General features: G+C 35.2%; 26 non-coding genes across 26 annotated transcripts; 13 read left to right on the top strand and 13 right to left on the bottom strand.

Moving 5' to 3' along the window:
- Window positions 1-420: 420 nt before the first annotated feature.
- Window positions 421-502, top strand: Trnal-aag (transfer RNA leucine (anticodon AAG)). Its single transcript has one exon. It is a non-coding gene; the product is annotated as a tRNA-Leu (tRNA).
- A 313-nt stretch (window positions 503-815) lies between these two features.
- On the bottom strand, window positions 816-906 carry Trnam-cau (transfer RNA methionine (anticodon CAU)). The gene is given in 2 exon segments: window positions 816-851; window positions 870-906. It is a non-coding gene; the product is annotated as a tRNA-Met (tRNA).
- Window positions 907-1,703: 797 nt separating this feature from the next.
- Window positions 1,704-1,785, top strand: Trnal-aag (transfer RNA leucine (anticodon AAG)). Its single transcript has one exon. It is a non-coding gene; the product is annotated as a tRNA-Leu (tRNA).
- A 313-nt stretch (window positions 1,786-2,098) lies between these two features.
- On the bottom strand, window positions 2,099-2,189 carry Trnam-cau (transfer RNA methionine (anticodon CAU)). Its single transcript is given in 2 exon segments — window positions 2,099-2,134; window positions 2,153-2,189. It is a non-coding gene; the product is annotated as a tRNA-Met (tRNA).
- Window positions 2,190-2,986: 797 nt separating this feature from the next.
- Trnal-aag (transfer RNA leucine (anticodon AAG)) lies at window positions 2,987-3,068 on the top strand. Its single transcript has one exon. It is a non-coding gene; the product is annotated as a tRNA-Leu (tRNA).
- Window positions 3,069-3,381: 313 nt separating this feature from the next.
- On the bottom strand, window positions 3,382-3,472 carry Trnam-cau (transfer RNA methionine (anticodon CAU)). Its single transcript is given in 2 exon segments — window positions 3,382-3,417; window positions 3,436-3,472. It is a non-coding gene; the product is annotated as a tRNA-Met (tRNA).
- Window positions 3,473-4,269: 797 nt separating this feature from the next.
- On the top strand, window positions 4,270-4,351 carry Trnal-aag (transfer RNA leucine (anticodon AAG)). The gene has a single exon. It is a non-coding gene; the product is annotated as a tRNA-Leu (tRNA).
- Window positions 4,352-4,664: 313 nt separating this feature from the next.
- On the bottom strand, window positions 4,665-4,755 carry Trnam-cau (transfer RNA methionine (anticodon CAU)). Its single transcript is given in 2 exon segments — window positions 4,665-4,700; window positions 4,719-4,755. It is a non-coding gene; the product is annotated as a tRNA-Met (tRNA).
- Window positions 4,756-5,552: 797 nt separating this feature from the next.
- Trnal-aag (transfer RNA leucine (anticodon AAG)) lies at window positions 5,553-5,634 on the top strand. Its single transcript has one exon. It is a non-coding gene; the product is annotated as a tRNA-Leu (tRNA).
- A 313-nt stretch (window positions 5,635-5,947) lies between these two features.
- Window positions 5,948-6,038, bottom strand: Trnam-cau (transfer RNA methionine (anticodon CAU)). The gene is given in 2 exon segments: window positions 5,948-5,983; window positions 6,002-6,038. It is a non-coding gene; the product is annotated as a tRNA-Met (tRNA).
- Window positions 6,039-6,835: 797 nt separating this feature from the next.
- Window positions 6,836-6,917, top strand: Trnal-aag (transfer RNA leucine (anticodon AAG)). Its single transcript has one exon. It is a non-coding gene; the product is annotated as a tRNA-Leu (tRNA).
- Window positions 6,918-7,230: 313 nt separating this feature from the next.
- Trnam-cau (transfer RNA methionine (anticodon CAU)) lies at window positions 7,231-7,321 on the bottom strand. Its single transcript is given in 2 exon segments — window positions 7,231-7,266; window positions 7,285-7,321. It is a non-coding gene; the product is annotated as a tRNA-Met (tRNA).
- Window positions 7,322-8,118: 797 nt separating this feature from the next.
- Trnal-aag (transfer RNA leucine (anticodon AAG)) lies at window positions 8,119-8,200 on the top strand. The gene has a single exon. It is a non-coding gene; the product is annotated as a tRNA-Leu (tRNA).
- Window positions 8,201-8,513: 313 nt separating this feature from the next.
- Window positions 8,514-8,604, bottom strand: Trnam-cau (transfer RNA methionine (anticodon CAU)). Its single transcript is given in 2 exon segments — window positions 8,514-8,549; window positions 8,568-8,604. It is a non-coding gene; the product is annotated as a tRNA-Met (tRNA).
- A 797-nt stretch (window positions 8,605-9,401) lies between these two features.
- Window positions 9,402-9,483, top strand: Trnal-aag (transfer RNA leucine (anticodon AAG)). Its single transcript has one exon. It is a non-coding gene; the product is annotated as a tRNA-Leu (tRNA).
- A 313-nt stretch (window positions 9,484-9,796) lies between these two features.
- Window positions 9,797-9,887, bottom strand: Trnam-cau (transfer RNA methionine (anticodon CAU)). Its single transcript is given in 2 exon segments — window positions 9,797-9,832; window positions 9,851-9,887. It is a non-coding gene; the product is annotated as a tRNA-Met (tRNA).
- Window positions 9,888-10,684: 797 nt separating this feature from the next.
- On the top strand, window positions 10,685-10,766 carry Trnal-aag (transfer RNA leucine (anticodon AAG)). Its single transcript has one exon. It is a non-coding gene; the product is annotated as a tRNA-Leu (tRNA).
- Window positions 10,767-11,078: 312 nt separating this feature from the next.
- Window positions 11,079-11,169, bottom strand: Trnam-cau (transfer RNA methionine (anticodon CAU)). The gene is given in 2 exon segments: window positions 11,079-11,114; window positions 11,133-11,169. It is a non-coding gene; the product is annotated as a tRNA-Met (tRNA).
- A 797-nt stretch (window positions 11,170-11,966) lies between these two features.
- Trnal-aag (transfer RNA leucine (anticodon AAG)) lies at window positions 11,967-12,048 on the top strand. The gene has a single exon. It is a non-coding gene; the product is annotated as a tRNA-Leu (tRNA).
- A 313-nt stretch (window positions 12,049-12,361) lies between these two features.
- Trnam-cau (transfer RNA methionine (anticodon CAU)) lies at window positions 12,362-12,452 on the bottom strand. Its single transcript is given in 2 exon segments — window positions 12,362-12,397; window positions 12,416-12,452. It is a non-coding gene; the product is annotated as a tRNA-Met (tRNA).
- A 797-nt stretch (window positions 12,453-13,249) lies between these two features.
- Window positions 13,250-13,331, top strand: Trnal-aag (transfer RNA leucine (anticodon AAG)). The gene has a single exon. It is a non-coding gene; the product is annotated as a tRNA-Leu (tRNA).
- Window positions 13,332-13,644: 313 nt separating this feature from the next.
- Window positions 13,645-13,735, bottom strand: Trnam-cau (transfer RNA methionine (anticodon CAU)). Its single transcript is given in 2 exon segments — window positions 13,645-13,680; window positions 13,699-13,735. It is a non-coding gene; the product is annotated as a tRNA-Met (tRNA).
- Window positions 13,736-14,532: 797 nt separating this feature from the next.
- Trnal-aag (transfer RNA leucine (anticodon AAG)) lies at window positions 14,533-14,614 on the top strand. Its single transcript has one exon. It is a non-coding gene; the product is annotated as a tRNA-Leu (tRNA).
- Window positions 14,615-14,927: 313 nt separating this feature from the next.
- On the bottom strand, window positions 14,928-15,018 carry Trnam-cau (transfer RNA methionine (anticodon CAU)). Its single transcript is given in 2 exon segments — window positions 14,928-14,963; window positions 14,982-15,018. It is a non-coding gene; the product is annotated as a tRNA-Met (tRNA).
- Window positions 15,019-15,815: 797 nt separating this feature from the next.
- Trnal-aag (transfer RNA leucine (anticodon AAG)) lies at window positions 15,816-15,897 on the top strand. The gene has a single exon. It is a non-coding gene; the product is annotated as a tRNA-Leu (tRNA).
- A 313-nt stretch (window positions 15,898-16,210) lies between these two features.
- Trnam-cau (transfer RNA methionine (anticodon CAU)) lies at window positions 16,211-16,301 on the bottom strand. The gene is given in 2 exon segments: window positions 16,211-16,246; window positions 16,265-16,301. It is a non-coding gene; the product is annotated as a tRNA-Met (tRNA).
- Between the last annotated feature and the right edge of the window lie 273 nt (window positions 16,302-16,574).

Below are 16,574 nucleotides of genomic sequence, written 5' to 3'. Positions count from 1 at the left end.
TTCAAGCGTTATAATTTCTTCTCATGACTAGAAGCTTCGATCGCGCCCTCAACCGAATGTACAATATAGATTACATGGTTCCGTCCAATGTGAAATGGTGAAAACCGCCCCTCCTGTATGAAGTTACTTGTGAGTATCAAATGCTCAGCCAACTTGAGCTATGCATGTTACCATATATAGACATTCCAAAAAATGTGAACTAAGCAAATAATGGATAACTCTGTTCAGAGAGAGAAGCGAAATATGTAATTTGATTGCATGCATTTAGTATTAAGAAAGAATTTGAGTTTGATTTTGGAAAACCAAAAAGAAACATATTTCTACGTAATATTTCGTAATGTATGCCTATAAGACATATTTTTATCAGTTGTAAATGTTGTAAACGAATGATATCTTGATTTAGCTCAACTATAAAGCGTCGGTAGCGTGGCCGAGCGGTCTAAGGCGCTGGTTTAAGGCACCAGTCTCCTCGGAGGCGTGGGTTCGAATCCCACCGCTGCCAAGTGATTTTTTTAGTAAGTTAGAAAATTAATTTATCGATTTTTGCATAAATTGACAAAATATGAAATGGATAAAAAGTTAATACACAGAAGATATTAAAATTGTTGTAATACTTAATAGAAAAGAATTATTCTGTTTAATCCAAGATCACATATATTTCAAATGCTGAACGCTATCTCAATGCAGTTTAAAATGCATGACATGCATGACAAACATTGCAGAAAATAACATATTACAGGTACAAATGTATAACACAAGTTTTCAGAACTATCAGAAATGCTTTGAAAACAAGAGTTACGGGTAGAAAAAAACTATGCCCCGGGTGAGGATCGAACTCACGACCTTCAGATCGCTCTGTCATTTGTGATTATGAGACTGACGCGCTACCTACTGCGCTACCGAGGCCATGATTCTAAAACTCCAATTTAAGGTGTAAATACTTCATAACATTACCATTAACATTGTAGTTACTTGTCAAGGTGAGTGTAGGGCAGAAAGAAACATATTTATCTTAAAGAAAACACATTGCCAAACATAATGAGCTGTGTTGGTTGTTCATTTTTATAGCTCTTTACTATTTGAAATACTTTTAATTGTTTTGAAATTATTTTTTTTTTCATTTTCTTTTCTCCAAAGGGGAATTGAGTAGTGCTGATAGAAACTCGTTAGAATAATAACCTGCGAAGGCAATTTGTTGCTAACGACAAAAAAAGTTTGCTATCCAATTTGCCCGTTTTGCACGTGCATTTATTACGTTTCGATGAGCCGACAGCGACCTAGCGTTCAAGCGTTATAATTTCTTCTCATGACTAGAAGCTTCGATCGCGCCCTCAACCGAATGTACAATATAGATTACATGGTTCCGTCCAATGTGAAATGGTGAAAACCGCCCCTCCTGTATGAAGTTACTTGTGAGTATCAAATGCTCAGCCAACTTGAGCTATGCATGTTACCATATATAGACATTCCAAAAAATGTGAACTAAGCAAATAATGGATAACTCTGTTCAGAGAGAGAAGCGAAATATGTAATTTGATTGCATGCATTTAGTATTAAGAAAGAATTTGAGTTTGATTTTGGAAAACCAAAAAGAAACATATTTCTACGTAATATTTCGTAATGTATGCCTATAAGACATATTTTTATCAGTTGTAAATGTTGTAAACGAATGATATCTTGATTTAGCTCAACTATAAAGCGTCGGTAGCGTGGCCGAGCGGTCTAAGGCGCTGGTTTAAGGCACCAGTCTCCTCGGAGGCGTGGGTTCGAATCCCACCGCTGCCAAGTGATTTTTTTAGTAAGTTAGAAAATTAATTTATCGATTTTTGCATAAATTGACAAAATATGAAATGGATAAAAAGTTAATACACAGAAGATATTAAAATTGTTGTAATACTTAATAGAAAAGAATTATTCTGTTTAATCCAAGATCACATATATTTCAAATGCTGAACGCTATCTCAATGCAGTTTAAAATGCATGACATGCATGACAAACATTGCAGAAAATAACATATTACAGGTACAAATGTATAACACAAGTTTTCAGAACTATCAGAAATGCTTTGAAAACAAGAGTTACGGGTAGAAAAAAACTATGCCCCGGGTGAGGATCGAACTCACGACCTTCAGATCGCTCTGTCATTTGTGATTATGAGACTGACGCGCTACCTACTGCGCTACCGAGGCCATGATTCTAAAACTCCAATTTAAGGTGTAAATACTTCATAACATTACCATTAACATTGTAGTTACTTGTCAAGGTGAGTGTAGGGCAGAAAGAAACATATTTATCTTAAAGAAAACACATTGCCAAACATAATGAGCTGTGTTGGTTGTTCATTTTTATAGCTCTTTACTATTTGAAATACTTTTAATTGTTTTGAAATTATTTTTTTTTTCATTTTCTTTTCTCCAAAGGGGAATTGAGTAGTGCTGATAGAAACTCGTTAGAATAATAACCTGCGAAGGCAATTTGTTGCTAACGACAAAAAAAGTTTGCTATCCAATTTGCCCGTTTTGCACGTGCATTTATTACGTTTCGATGAGCCGACAGCGACCTAGCGTTCAAGCGTTATAATTTCTTCTCATGACTAGAAGCTTCGATCGCGCCCTCAACCGAATGTACAATATAGATTACATGGTTCCGTCCAATGTGAAATGGTGAAAACCGCCCCTCCTGTATGAAGTTACTTGTGAGTATCAAATGCTCAGCCAACTTGAGCTATGCATGTTACCATATATAGACATTCCAAAAAATGTGAACTAAGCAAATAATGGATAACTCTGTTCAGAGAGAGAAGCGAAATATGTAATTTGATTGCATGCATTTAGTATTAAGAAAGAATTTGAGTTTGATTTTGGAAAACCAAAAAGAAACATATTTCTACGTAATATTTCGTAATGTATGCCTATAAGACATATTTTTATCAGTTGTAAATGTTGTAAACGAATGATATCTTGATTTAGCTCAACTATAAAGCGTCGGTAGCGTGGCCGAGCGGTCTAAGGCGCTGGTTTAAGGCACCAGTCTCCTCGGAGGCGTGGGTTCGAATCCCACCGCTGCCAAGTGATTTTTTTAGTAAGTTAGAAAATTAATTTATCGATTTTTGCATAAATTGACAAAATATGAAATGGATAAAAAGTTAATACACAGAAGATATTAAAATTGTTGTAATACTTAATAGAAAAGAATTATTCTGTTTAATCCAAGATCACATATATTTCAAATGCTGAACGCTATCTCAATGCAGTTTAAAATGCATGACATGCATGACAAACATTGCAGAAAATAACATATTACAGGTACAAATGTATAACACAAGTTTTCAGAACTATCAGAAATGCTTTGAAAACAAGAGTTACGGGTAGAAAAAAACTATGCCCCGGGTGAGGATCGAACTCACGACCTTCAGATCGCTCTGTCATTTGTGATTATGAGACTGACGCGCTACCTACTGCGCTACCGAGGCCATGATTCTAAAACTCCAATTTAAGGTGTAAATACTTCATAACATTACCATTAACATTGTAGTTACTTGTCAAGGTGAGTGTAGGGCAGAAAGAAACATATTTATCTTAAAGAAAACACATTGCCAAACATAATGAGCTGTGTTGGTTGTTCATTTTTATAGCTCTTTACTATTTGAAATACTTTTAATTGTTTTGAAATTATTTTTTTTTTCATTTTCTTTTCTCCAAAGGGGAATTGAGTAGTGCTGATAGAAACTCGTTAGAATAATAACCTGCGAAGGCAATTTGTTGCTAACGACAAAAAAAGTTTGCTATCCAATTTGCCCGTTTTGCACGTGCATTTATTACGTTTCGATGAGCCGACAGCGACCTAGCGTTCAAGCGTTATAATTTCTTCTCATGACTAGAAGCTTCGATCGCGCCCTCAACCGAATGTACAATATAGATTACATGGTTCCGTCCAATGTGAAATGGTGAAAACCGCCCCTCCTGTATGAAGTTACTTGTGAGTATCAAATGCTCAGCCAACTTGAGCTATGCATGTTACCATATATAGACATTCCAAAAAATGTGAACTAAGCAAATAATGGATAACTCTGTTCAGAGAGAGAAGCGAAATATGTAATTTGATTGCATGCATTTAGTATTAAGAAAGAATTTGAGTTTGATTTTGGAAAACCAAAAAGAAACATATTTCTACGTAATATTTCGTAATGTATGCCTATAAGACATATTTTTATCAGTTGTAAATGTTGTAAACGAATGATATCTTGATTTAGCTCAACTATAAAGCGTCGGTAGCGTGGCCGAGCGGTCTAAGGCGCTGGTTTAAGGCACCAGTCTCCTCGGAGGCGTGGGTTCGAATCCCACCGCTGCCAAGTGATTTTTTTAGTAAGTTAGAAAATTAATTTATCGATTTTTGCATAAATTGACAAAATATGAAATGGATAAAAAGTTAATACACAGAAGATATTAAAATTGTTGTAATACTTAATAGAAAAGAATTATTCTGTTTAATCCAAGATCACATATATTTCAAATGCTGAACGCTATCTCAATGCAGTTTAAAATGCATGACATGCATGACAAACATTGCAGAAAATAACATATTACAGGTACAAATGTATAACACAAGTTTTCAGAACTATCAGAAATGCTTTGAAAACAAGAGTTACGGGTAGAAAAAAACTATGCCCCGGGTGAGGATCGAACTCACGACCTTCAGATCGCTCTGTCATTTGTGATTATGAGACTGACGCGCTACCTACTGCGCTACCGAGGCCATGATTCTAAAACTCCAATTTAAGGTGTAAATACTTCATAACATTACCATTAACATTGTAGTTACTTGTCAAGGTGAGTGTAGGGCAGAAAGAAACATATTTATCTTAAAGAAAACACATTGCCAAACATAATGAGCTGTGTTGGTTGTTCATTTTTATAGCTCTTTACTATTTGAAATACTTTTAATTGTTTTGAAATTATTTTTTTTTTCATTTTCTTTTCTCCAAAGGGGAATTGAGTAGTGCTGATAGAAACTCGTTAGAATAATAACCTGCGAAGGCAATTTGTTGCTAACGACAAAAAAAGTTTGCTATCCAATTTGCCCGTTTTGCACGTGCATTTATTACGTTTCGATGAGCCGACAGCGACCTAGCGTTCAAGCGTTATAATTTCTTCTCATGACTAGAAGCTTCGATCGCGCCCTCAACCGAATGTACAATATAGATTACATGGTTCCGTCCAATGTGAAATGGTGAAAACCGCCCCTCCTGTATGAAGTTACTTGTGAGTATCAAATGCTCAGCCAACTTGAGCTATGCATGTTACCATATATAGACATTCCAAAAAATGTGAACTAAGCAAATAATGGATAACTCTGTTCAGAGAGAGAAGCGAAATATGTAATTTGATTGCATGCATTTAGTATTAAGAAAGAATTTGAGTTTGATTTTGGAAAACCAAAAAGAAACATATTTCTACGTAATATTTCGTAATGTATGCCTATAAGACATATTTTTATCAGTTGTAAATGTTGTAAACGAATGATATCTTGATTTAGCTCAACTATAAAGCGTCGGTAGCGTGGCCGAGCGGTCTAAGGCGCTGGTTTAAGGCACCAGTCTCCTCGGAGGCGTGGGTTCGAATCCCACCGCTGCCAAGTGATTTTTTTAGTAAGTTAGAAAATTAATTTATCGATTTTTGCATAAATTGACAAAATATGAAATGGATAAAAAGTTAATACACAGAAGATATTAAAATTGTTGTAATACTTAATAGAAAAGAATTATTCTGTTTAATCCAAGATCACATATATTTCAAATGCTGAACGCTATCTCAATGCAGTTTAAAATGCATGACATGCATGACAAACATTGCAGAAAATAACATATTACAGGTACAAATGTATAACACAAGTTTTCAGAACTATCAGAAATGCTTTGAAAACAAGAGTTACGGGTAGAAAAAAACTATGCCCCGGGTGAGGATCGAACTCACGACCTTCAGATCGCTCTGTCATTTGTGATTATGAGACTGACGCGCTACCTACTGCGCTACCGAGGCCATGATTCTAAAACTCCAATTTAAGGTGTAAATACTTCATAACATTACCATTAACATTGTAGTTACTTGTCAAGGTGAGTGTAGGGCAGAAAGAAACATATTTATCTTAAAGAAAACACATTGCCAAACATAATGAGCTGTGTTGGTTGTTCATTTTTATAGCTCTTTACTATTTGAAATACTTTTAATTGTTTTGAAATTATTTTTTTTTTCATTTTCTTTTCTCCAAAGGGGAATTGAGTAGTGCTGATAGAAACTCGTTAGAATAATAACCTGCGAAGGCAATTTGTTGCTAACGACAAAAAAAGTTTGCTATCCAATTTGCCCGTTTTGCACGTGCATTTATTACGTTTCGATGAGCCGACAGCGACCTAGCGTTCAAGCGTTATAATTTCTTCTCATGACTAGAAGCTTCGATCGCGCCCTCAACCGAATGTACAATATAGATTACATGGTTCCGTCCAATGTGAAATGGTGAAAACCGCCCCTCCTGTATGAAGTTACTTGTGAGTATCAAATGCTCAGCCAACTTGAGCTATGCATGTTACCATATATAGACATTCCAAAAAATGTGAACTAAGCAAATAATGGATAACTCTGTTCAGAGAGAGAAGCGAAATATGTAATTTGATTGCATGCATTTAGTATTAAGAAAGAATTTGAGTTTGATTTTGGAAAACCAAAAAGAAACATATTTCTACGTAATATTTCGTAATGTATGCCTATAAGACATATTTTTATCAGTTGTAAATGTTGTAAACGAATGATATCTTGATTTAGCTCAACTATAAAGCGTCGGTAGCGTGGCCGAGCGGTCTAAGGCGCTGGTTTAAGGCACCAGTCTCCTCGGAGGCGTGGGTTCGAATCCCACCGCTGCCAAGTGATTTTTTTAGTAAGTTAGAAAATTAATTTATCGATTTTTGCATAAATTGACAAAATATGAAATGGATAAAAAGTTAATACACAGAAGATATTAAAATTGTTGTAATACTTAATAGAAAAGAATTATTCTGTTTAATCCAAGATCACATATATTTCAAATGCTGAACGCTATCTCAATGCAGTTTAAAATGCATGACATGCATGACAAACATTGCAGAAAATAACATATTACAGGTACAAATGTATAACACAAGTTTTCAGAACTATCAGAAATGCTTTGAAAACAAGAGTTACGGGTAGAAAAAAACTATGCCCCGGGTGAGGATCGAACTCACGACCTTCAGATCGCTCTGTCATTTGTGATTATGAGACTGACGCGCTACCTACTGCGCTACCGAGGCCATGATTCTAAAACTCCAATTTAAGGTGTAAATACTTCATAACATTACCATTAACATTGTAGTTACTTGTCAAGGTGAGTGTAGGGCAGAAAGAAACATATTTATCTTAAAGAAAACACATTGCCAAACATAATGAGCTGTGTTGGTTGTTCATTTTTATAGCTCTTTACTATTTGAAATACTTTTAATTGTTTTGAAATTATTTTTTTTTTCATTTTCTTTTCTCCAAAGGGGAATTGAGTAGTGCTGATAGAAACTCGTTAGAATAATAACCTGCGAAGGCAATTTGTTGCTAACGACAAAAAAAGTTTGCTATCCAATTTGCCCGTTTTGCACGTGCATTTATTACGTTTCGATGAGCCGACAGCGACCTAGCGTTCAAGCGTTATAATTTCTTCTCATGACTAGAAGCTTCGATCGCGCCCTCAACCGAATGTACAATATAGATTACATGGTTCCGTCCAATGTGAAATGGTGAAAACCGCCCCTCCTGTATGAAGTTACTTGTGAGTATCAAATGCTCAGCCAACTTGAGCTATGCATGTTACCATATATAGACATTCCAAAAAATGTGAACTAAGCAAATAATGGATAACTCTGTTCAGAGAGAGAAGCGAAATATGTAATTTGATTGCATGCATTTAGTATTAAGAAAGAATTTGAGTTTGATTTTGGAAAACCAAAAAGAAACATATTTCTACGTAATATTTCGTAATGTATGCCTATAAGACATATTTTTATCAGTTGTAAATGTTGTAAACGAATGATATCTTGATTTAGCTCAACTATAAAGCGTCGGTAGCGTGGCCGAGCGGTCTAAGGCGCTGGTTTAAGGCACCAGTCTCCTCGGAGGCGTGGGTTCGAATCCCACCGCTGCCAAGTGATTTTTTTAGTAAGTTAGAAAATTAATTTATCGATTTTTGCATAAATTGACAAAATATGAAATGGATAAAAAGTTAATACACAGAAGATATTAAAATTGTTGTAATACTTAATAGAAAAGAATTATTCTGTTTAATCCAAGATCACATATATTTCAAATGCTGAACGCTATCTCAATGCAGTTTAAAATGCATGACATGCATGACAAACATTGCAGAAAATAACATATTACAGGTACAAATGTATAACACAAGTTTTCAGAACTATCAGAAATGCTTTGAAAACAAGAGTTACGGGTAGAAAAAAACTATGCCCCGGGTGAGGATCGAACTCACGACCTTCAGATCGCTCTGTCATTTGTGATTATGAGACTGACGCGCTACCTACTGCGCTACCGAGGCCATGATTCTAAAACTCCAATTTAAGGTGTAAATACTTCATAACATTACCATTAACATTGTAGTTACTTGTCAAGGTGAGTGTAGGGCAGAAAGAAACATATTTATCTTAAAGAAAACACATTGCCAAACATAATGAGCTGTGTTGGTTGTTCATTTTTATAGCTCTTTACTATTTGAAATACTTTTAATTGTTTTGAAATTATTTTTTTTTTCATTTTCTTTTCTCCAAAGGGGAATTGAGTAGTGCTGATAGAAACTCGTTAGAATAATAACCTGCGAAGGCAATTTGTTGCTAACGACAAAAAAAGTTTGCTATCCAATTTGCCCGTTTTGCACGTGCATTTATTACGTTTCGATGAGCCGACAGCGACCTAGCGTTCAAGCGTTATAATTTCTTCTCATGACTAGAAGCTTCGATCGCGCCCTCAACCGAATGTACAATATAGATTACATGGTTCCGTCCAATGTGAAATGGTGAAAACCGCCCCTCCTGTATGAAGTTACTTGTGAGTATCAAATGCTCAGCCAACTTGAGCTATGCATGTTACCATATATAGACATTCCAAAAAATGTGAACTAAGCAAATAATGGATAACTCTGTTCAGAGAGAGAAGCGAAATATGTAATTTGATTGCATGCATTTAGTATTAAGAAAGAATTTGAGTTTGATTTTGGAAAACCAAAAAGAAACATATTTCTACGTAATATTTCGTAATGTATGCCTATAAGACATATTTTTATCAGTTGTAAATGTTGTAAACGAATGATATCTTGATTTAGCTCAACTATAAAGCGTCGGTAGCGTGGCCGAGCGGTCTAAGGCGCTGGTTTAAGGCACCAGTCTCCTCGGAGGCGTGGGTTCGAATCCCACCGCTGCCAAGTGATTTTTTTAGTAAGTTAGAAAATTAATTTATCGATTTTTGCATAAATTGACAAAATATGAAATGGATAAAAAGTTAATACACAGAAGATATTAAAATTGTTGTAATACTTAATAGAAAAGAATTATTCTGTTTAATCCAAGATCACATATATTTCAAATGCTGAACGCTATCTCAATGCAGTTTAAAATGCATGACATGCATGACAAACATTGCAGAAAATAACATATTACAGGTACAAATGTATAACACAAGTTTTCAGAACTATCAGAAATGCTTTGAAAACAAGAGTTACGGGTAGAAAAAAACTATGCCCCGGGTGAGGATCGAACTCACGACCTTCAGATCGCTCTGTCATTTGTGATTATGAGACTGACGCGCTACCTACTGCGCTACCGAGGCCATGATTCTAAAACTCCAATTTAAGGTGTAAATACTTCATAACATTACCATTAACATTGTAGTTACTTGTCAAGGTGAGTGTAGGGCAGAAAGAAACATATTTATCTTAAAGAAAACACATTGCCAAACATAATGAGCTGTGTTGGTTGTTCATTTTTATAGCTCTTTACTATTTGAAATACTTTTAATTGTTTTGAAATTATTTTTTTTTTCATTTTCTTTTCTCCAAAGGGGAATTGAGTAGTGCTGATAGAAACTCGTTAGAATAATAACCTGCGAAGGCAATTTGTTGCTAACGACAAAAAAAGTTTGCTATCCAATTTGCCCGTTTTGCACGTGCATTTATTACGTTTCGATGAGCCGACAGCGACCTAGCGTTCAAGCGTTATAATTTCTTCTCATGACTAGAAGCTTCGATCGCGCCCTCAACCGAATGTACAATATAGATTACATGGTTCCGTCCAATGTGAAATGGTGAAAACCGCCCCTCCTGTATGAAGTTACTTGTGAGTATCAAATGCTCAGCCAACTTGAGCTATGCATGTTACCATATATAGACATTCCAAAAAATGTGAACTAAGCAAATAATGGATAACTCTGTTCAGAGAGAGAAGCGAAATATGTAATTTGATTGCATGCATTTAGTATTAAGAAAGAATTTGAGTTTGATTTTGGAAAACCAAAAAGAAACATATTTCTACGTAATATTTCGTAATGTATGCCTATAAGACATATTTTTATCAGTTGTAAATGTTGTAAACGAATGATATCTTGATTTAGCTCAACTATAAAGCGTCGGTAGCGTGGCCGAGCGGTCTAAGGCGCTGGTTTAAGGCACCAGTCTCCTCGGAGGCGTGGGTTCGAATCCCACCGCTGCCAAGTGATTTTTTTAGTAAGTTAGAAAATTAATTTATCGATTTTTGCATAAATTGACAAAATATGAAATGGATAAAAAGTTAATACACAGAAGATATTAAAATTGTTGTAATACTTAATAGAAAAGAATTATTCTGTTTAATCCAAGATCACATATATTTCAAATGCTGAACGCTATCTCAATGCAGTTTAAAATGCATGACATGCATGACAAACATTGCAGAAAATAACATATTACAGGTACAAATGTATAACACAAGTTTTCAGAACTATCAGAAATGCTTTGAAAACAAGAGTTACGGGTAGAAAAAACTATGCCCCGGGTGAGGATCGAACTCACGACCTTCAGATCGCTCTGTCATTTGTGATTATGAGACTGACGCGCTACCTACTGCGCTACCGAGGCCATGATTCTAAAACTCCAATTTAAGGTGTAAATACTTCATAACATTACCATTAACATTGTAGTTACTTGTCAAGGTGAGTGTAGGGCAGAAAGAAACATATTTATCTTAAAGAAAACACATTGCCAAACATAATGAGCTGTGTTGGTTGTTCATTTTTATAGCTCTTTACTATTTGAAATACTTTTAATTGTTTTGAAATTATTTTTTTTTTCATTTTCTTTTCTCCAAAGGGGAATTGAGTAGTGCTGATAGAAACTCGTTAGAATAATAACCTGCGAAGGCAATTTGTTGCTAACGACAAAAAAAGTTTGCTATCCAATTTGCCCGTTTTGCACGTGCATTTATTACGTTTCGATGAGCCGACAGCGACCTAGCGTTCAAGCGTTATAATTTCTTCTCATGACTAGAAGCTTCGATCGCGCCCTCAACCGAATGTACAATATAGATTACATGGTTCCGTCCAATGTGAAATGGTGAAAACCGCCCCTCCTGTATGAAGTTACTTGTGAGTATCAAATGCTCAGCCAACTTGAGCTATGCATGTTACCATATATAGACATTCCAAAAAATGTGAACTAAGCAAATAATGGATAACTCTGTTCAGAGAGAGAAGCGAAATATGTAATTTGATTGCATGCATTTAGTATTAAGAAAGAATTTGAGTTTGATTTTGGAAAACCAAAAAGAAACATATTTCTACGTAATATTTCGTAATGTATGCCTATAAGACATATTTTTATCAGTTGTAAATGTTGTAAACGAATGATATCTTGATTTAGCTCAACTATTAAGCGTCGGTAGCGTGGCCGAGCGGTCTAAGGCGCTGGTTTAAGGCACCAGTCTCCTCGGAGGCGTGGGTTCGAATCCCACCGCTGCCAAGTGATTTTTTTAGTAAGTTAGAAAATTAATTTATCGATTTTTGCATAAATTGACAAAATATGAAATGGATAAAAAGTTAATACACAGAAGATATTAAAATTGTTGTAATACTTAATAGAAAAGAATTATTCTGTTTAATCCAAGATCACATATATTTCAAATGCTGAACGCTATCTCAATGCAGTTTAAAATGCATGACATGCATGACAAACATTGCAGAAAATAACATATTACAGGTACAAATGTATAACACAAGTTTTCAGAACTATCAGAAATGCTTTGAAAACAAGAGTTACGGGTAGAAAAAAACTATGCCCCGGGTGAGGATCGAACTCACGACCTTCAGATCGCTCTGTCATTTGTGATTATGAGACTGACGCGCTACCTACTGCGCTACCGAGGCCATGATTCTAAAACTCCAATTTAAGGTGTAAATACTTCATAACATTACCATTAACATTGTAGTTACTTGTCAAGGTGAGTGTAGGGCAGAAAGAAACATATTTATCTTAAAGAAAACACATTGCCAAACATAATGAGCTGTGTTGGTTGTTCATTTTTATAGCTCTTTACTATTTGAAATACTTTTAATTGTTTTGAAATTATTTTTTTTTTCATTTTCTTTTCTCCAAAGGGGAATTGAGTAGTGCTGATAGAAACTCGTTAGAATAATAACCTGCGAAGGCAATTTGTTGCTAACGACAAAAAAAGTTTGCTATCCAATTTGCCCGTTTTGCACGTGCATTTATTACGTTTCGATGAGCCGACAGCGACCTAGCGTTCAAGCGTTATAATTTCTTCTCATGACTAGAAGCTTCGATCGCGCCCTCAACCGAATGTACAATATAGATTACATGGTTCCGTCCAATGTGAAATGGTGAAAACCGCCCCTCCTGTATGAAGTTACTTGTGAGTATCAAATGCTCAGCCAACTTGAGCTATGCATGTTACCATATATAGACATTCCAAAAAATGTGAACTAAGCAAATAATGGATAACTCTGTTCAGAGAGAGAAGCGAAATATGTAATTTGATTGCATGCATTTAGTATTAAGAAAGAATTTGAGTTTGATTTTGGAAAACCAAAAAGAAACATATTTCTACGTAATATTTCGTAATGTATGCCTATAAGACATATTTTTATCAGTTGTAAATGTTGTAAACGAATGATATCTTGATTTAGCTCAACTATAAAGCGTCGGTAGCGTGGCCGAGCGGTCTAAGGCGCTGGTTTAAGGCACCAGTCTCCTCGGAGGCGTGGGTTCGAATCCCACCGCTGCCAAGTGATTTTTTTAGTAAGTTAGAAAATTAATTTATCGATTTTTGCATAAATTGACAAAATATGAAATGGATAAAAAGTTAATACACAGAAGATATTAAAATTGTTGTAATACTTAATAGAAAAGAATTATTCTGTTTAATCCAAGATCACATATATTTCAAATGCTGAACGCTATCTCAATGCAGTTTAAAATGCATGACATGCATGACAAACATTGCAGAAAATAACATATTACAGGTACAAATGTATAACACAAGTTTTCAGAACTATCAGAAATGCTTTGAAAACAAGAGTTACGGGTAGAAAAAAACTATGCCCCGGGTGAGGATCGAACTCACGACCTTCAGATCGCTCTGTCATTTGTGATTATGAGACTGACGCGCTACCTACTGCGCTACCGAGGCCATGATTCTAAAACTCCAATTTAAGGTGTAAATACTTCATAACATTACCATTAACATTGTAGTTACTTGTCAAGGTGAGTGTAGGGCAGAAAGAAACATATTTATCTTAAAGAAAACACATTGCCAAACATAATGAGCTGTGTTGGTTGTTCATTTTTATAGCTCTTTACTATTTGAAATACTTTTAATTGTTTTGAAATTATTTTTTTTTTCATTTTCTTTTCTCCAAAGGGGAATTGAGTAGTGCTGATAGAAACTCGTTAGAATAATAACCTGCGAAGGCAATTTGTTGCTAACGACAAAAAAAGTTTGCTATCCAATTTGCCCGTTTTGCACGTGCATTTATTACGTTTCGATGAGCCGACAGCGACCTAGCGTTCAAGCGTTATAATTTCTTCTCATGACTAGAAGCTTCGATCGCGCCCTCAACCGAATGTACAATATAGATTACATGGTTCCGTCCAATGTGAAATGGTGAAAACCGCCCCTCCTGTATGAAGTTACTTGTGAGTATCAAATGCTCAGCCAACTTGAGCTATGCATGTTACCATATATAGACATTCCAAAAAATGTGAACTAAGCAAATAATGGATAACTCTGTTCAGAGAGAGAAGCGAAATATGTAATTTGATTGCATGCATTTAGTATTAAGAAAGAATTTGAGTTTGATTTTGGAAAACCAAAAAGAAACATATTTCTACGTAATATTTCGTAATGTATGCCTATAAGACATATTTTTATCAGTTGTAAATGTTGTAAACGAATGATATCTTGATTTAGCTCAACTATAAAGCGTCGGTAGCGTGGCCGAGCGGTCTAAGGCGCTGGTTTAAGGCACCAGTCTCCTCGGAGGCGTGGGTTCGAATCCCACCGCTGCCAAGTGATTTTTTTAGTAAGTTAGAAAATTAATTTATCGATTTTTGCATAAATTGACAAAATATGAAATGGATAAAAAGTTAATACACAGAAGATATTAAAATTGTTGTAATACTTAATAGAAAAGAATTATTCTGTTTAATCCAAGATCACATATATTTCAAATGCTGAACGCTATCTCAATGCAGTTTAAAATGCATGACATGCATGACAAACATTGCAGAAAATAACATATTACAGGTACAAATGTATAACACAAGTTTTCAGAACTATCAGAAATGCTTTGAAAACAAGAGTTACGGGTAGAAAAAAACTATGCCCCGGGTGAGGATCGAACTCACGACCTTCAGATCGCTCTGTCATTTGTGATTATGAGACTGACGCGCTACCTACTGCGCTACCGAGGCCATGATTCTAAAACTCCAATTTAAGGTGTAAATACTTCATAACATTACCATTAACATTGTAGTTACTTGTCAAGGTGAGTGTAGGGCAGAAAGAAACATATTTATCTTAAAGAAAACACATTGCCAAACATAATGAGCTGTGTTGGTTGTTCATTTTTATAGCTCTTTACTATTTGAAATACTTTTAATTGTTTTGAAATTATTTTTTTTTTCATTTTCTTTTCTCCAAAGGGGAATTGAGTAGTGCTGATAGAAACTCGTTAGAATAATAACCTGCGAAGGCAATTTGTTGCTAACGACAAAAAAAGTTTGCTATCCAATTTGCCCGTTTTGCACGTGCATTTATTACGTTTCGATGAGCCGACAGCGACCTAGCGTTCAAGCGTTATAATTTCTTCTCATGACTAGAAGCTTCGATCGCGCCCTCAACCGAATGTACAATATAGATTACATGGTTCCGTCCAATGTGAAATGGTGAAAACCGCCCCTCCTGTATGAAGTTACTTGTGAGTATCAAATGCTCAGCCAACTTGAGCTATGCATGTTACCATATATAGACATTCCAAAAAATGTGAACTAAGCAAATAATGGATAACTCTGTTCAGAGAGAGAAGCGAAATATGTAATTTGATTGCATGCATTTAGTATTAAGAAAGAATTTGAGTTTGATTTTGGAAAACCAAAAAGAAACATATTTCTACGTAATATTTCGTAATGTATGCCTATAAGACATATTTTTATCAGTTGTAAATGTTGTAAACGAATGATATCTTGATTTAGCTCAACTATAAAGCGTCGGTAGCGTGGCCGAGCGGTCTAAGGCGCTGGTTTAAGGCACCAGTCTCCTCGGAGGCGTGGGTTCGAATCCCACCGCTGCCAAGTGATTTTTTTAGTAAGTTAGAAAATTAATTTATCGATTTTTGCATAAATTGACAAAATATGAAATGGATAAAAAGTTAATACACAGAAGATATTAAAATTGTTGTAATACTTAATAGAAAAGAATTATTCTGTTTAATCCAAGATCACATATATTTCAAATGCTGAACGCTATCTCAATGCAGTTTAAAATGCATGACATGCATGACAAACATTGCAGAAAATAACATATTACAGGTACAAATGTATAACACAAGTTTTCAGAACTATCAGAAATGCTTTGAAAACAAGAGTTACGGGTAGAAAAAAACTATGCCCCGGGTGAGGATCGAACTCACGACCTTCAGATCGCTCTGTCATTTGTGATTATGAGACTGACGCGCTACCTACTGCGCTACCGAGGCCATGATTCTAAAACTCCAATTTAAGGTGTAAATACTTCATAACATTACCATTAACATTGTAGTTACTTGTCAAGGTGAGTGTAGGGCAGAAAGAAACATATTTATCTTAAAGAAAACACATTGCCAAACATAATGAGCTGTGTTGGTTGTTCATTTTTATAGCTCTTTACTATTTGAAATACTTTTAATTGTTTTGAAATTATTTTTTTTTTCATTTTCTTTTCTCCAAAGGGGAATTGAGTAGTGCTGATAGAAACTCGTTAGAATAATAAC

This window comes from Mytilus galloprovincialis, chromosome 2, assembly GCF_965363235.1.
Source record: "Mytilus galloprovincialis chromosome 2, xbMytGall1.hap1.1, whole genome shotgun sequence".
Classification (NCBI taxonomy): domain Eukaryota; kingdom Metazoa; phylum Mollusca; class Bivalvia; order Mytilida; family Mytilidae; genus Mytilus; species Mytilus galloprovincialis.
Note: the sequence above shows the minus strand (reverse complement) of the source record. Positions and strands in the feature narration are given on the sequence as shown.